The sequence below is a fragment of the Schistocerca cancellata genome, chromosome 10 (assembly GCF_023864275.1).
Source record: "Schistocerca cancellata isolate TAMUIC-IGC-003103 chromosome 10, iqSchCanc2.1, whole genome shotgun sequence".
Taxonomy (NCBI): Eukaryota; Metazoa; Arthropoda; class Insecta; order Orthoptera; family Acrididae; genus Schistocerca; species Schistocerca cancellata.
Genome location: NC_064635.1, coordinates 26,184,297 through 26,186,660, shown reverse-complemented (window position 1 = coordinate 26,186,660; position 2,364 = coordinate 26,184,297). Strand labels below are relative to the sequence as shown.

Genomic DNA, 2,364 nt, shown 5'->3' with positions numbered 1-2,364 from the left:
CAGCGGAGTGTGCGCTGATATGAAACTTCCTGGCAGATTAAAACTGTGTGTCCGACCGAGACTCGAACTCGGGACCTTTGCCTTTCGCGGGCAAGTGCTCTACCAACTGAGCTACCGAAGCACGACTCACGTCCGGTACTCACAGCTTTACTTCTGCCAGTATCTCGTCTCCTACCTTCCAAACTTTACAGAAGCTCTCCTGCGAACCAAAGGTCCCGAGTTCGAGTCTCGGTCGGGCACACAGTTTTAATCTGCCAGGAAGTTTCATATCAGCGCACACTCCGCTGCAGAGTGAAAATCTAATTCTGGAAACATCCCCCAGGCTGTGGCTAAGCCATGTCTCCGCTATATCCTTTCTTTCAGGAGTGCTACTTCTGCAAGGTTCGCAGGAGAGCTTCTGTAAAGTTTGGAAGGTAGGAGACGAGATACTGGCAGAAGTAAAGCTGTGAGTACCGGGCGTGAGTCGTGCTTCGGTAGCTCAGTTGGTAGAGCACTTGCCCGCAAAAGGCAAAGGTCCCGAGTTCGAGTCTCGGTCGGGCACACAGTTTTAATCTGCCAGGAAGTTTCATATCAGCGCACACTCCGCTGCAGAGTGAAAATCTCATTCTGGAAACATCCCCCAGGCTGTGGCTAAGCCATGTCTCCGCTATATCCTTTCTTTCAGGAGTGCTACTTCTGCAAGGTTCGCAGGAGAGCTTCTGTAAAGTTTGGAAGGTAGGAGACGAGATACTGGCAGAAGTAAAGCTGTGAGTACCGGGCGTGAGTCGTGCTTCGGTAGCTCAGTTGGTAGAGCACTTGCCCGCAAAAGGCAAAGGTCCAGAGTTCGAGTCTCGGTCGGGCACACAGTTTTAATCTGCCAGGAAGTTTCATATCAGCGCACACTCCGCTGCAGAGTGAAAATCTCATTCTGGAAACATCCCCCAGGCTGTGGCTAAGCCATGTCTCCGCTATATCCTTTCTTTCAGGAGTGCTAGTTCTGCAAGGTTCGCAGGAGAGCTTCTATAAAGTTTGGAAGGTAGGAGACGAGATACTGGCAGAAGTAAAGCTGTGAGTACCGGGCGTGAGTCGTGCTTCGGTAGCTCAGTTGGTAGAGCACTTGCCCGCGAAAGGCAAAGGTCCCGAGTTCGAGTCTCGGTCGGGCACACAGTTTTAATCTGCCAGGAAGTTTCATATCAGCGCACACTCCGCTGCAGAGTGAAAATCTCATTCTGGAAACATCCCCCAGGCTGTGGCTAAGCCATGTCTCCGCTATATCCTTTCTTTCAGGAGTGCTACTTCTGCAAGGTTCGCAGGAGAGCTTCTGTAAAGTTTGGAAGGTAGGAGACGAGATACTGGCAGAAGTAAAGCTGTGAGTACCGGGCGTGAGTCGTGCTTCGGTAGCTCAGTTGGTAGAGCACTTGCCCGCGAAAGGCAAAGGTCCCGAGTTCGAGTCTCGGTCGGGCACACAGTTTTAATCTGCCAGGAAGTTTCATATCAGCGCACACTCCGCTGCAGAGTGAAAATCTCATTCTGGAAACATCCCCCAGGCTGTGGCTAAGCCATGTCTCCGCTATATCCTTTCTTTCAGGAGTGCTAGTTCTGCAAGGTTCGCAGGAGAGCTTCTGTAAAGTTTGGAAGGTAGGAGACGAGATACTGGCAGAAGTAAAGCTGTGAGTACCGGGCGTGAGTCGTGCTTCGGTAGCTCAGTTGGTAGAGCACTTGCCCGCGAAAGGCAAAGGTCCCGAGTTCGAGTCTCGGTCGGGCACACAGTTTTAATCTGCCAGGAAGTTTCATATCAGCGCACACTCCGCTGCAGAGTGAAAATCTCATTCTGGAAACATCCCCCAGGCTGTGGCTAAGCCATGTCTCCGCTATATCCTTTCTTTCAGGAGTGCTAGTTCTGCAAGGTTCGCAGGAGAGCTTCTGTAAAGTTTGGAAGGTGGGAGACGAGATAATGGCAGAAGTAAAGCTGTGAGTACCGGGCGTGAGTCGTGCTTCGGTAGCTCAGTTGGTAGAGCACTTGCCCGCGAAAGGCAAAGGTCCCGAGTTCGAGTCTCGGTCGGGCACACAGTTTTAATCTGCCAGGAAGTTTCATATCAGCGCACACTCCGCTGCAGAGTGAAAATCTCATTCTGGAAACATCCCCCAGGCTGTGGCTAAGCCATGTCTCCGCTATATCCTTTCTTTCAGGAGTGCTAGTTCTGCAAGGTTCGCAGGAGAGCTTCTGTAAAGTTTGGAAGGTAGGAGACGAGATACTGGCAGAAGTAAAGCTGTGAGTACCGGGCGTGAGTCGTGCTTCGGTAGCTCAGTTGGTAGAGCACTTGCCCGCGAAAGGCAAAGGTCCCGAGTTCGAGTCTCGGTCGGGCACACAGTTTTAATCTGCCA

The 2,364-nt window shown here is 51.7% G+C and overlaps 1 non-coding gene across 1 annotated transcript; it reads left to right on the top strand.

Moving 5' to 3' along the window:
• Positions 1 to 466: 466 nt before the first annotated feature.
• On the top strand, positions 467 to 541 carry Trnal-caa (transfer RNA leucine (anticodon CAA)). Its single transcript has one exon. It is a non-coding gene; the product is annotated as a tRNA-Leu (tRNA).
• Positions 542 to 2,364: the final 1,823 nt, after the last annotated feature.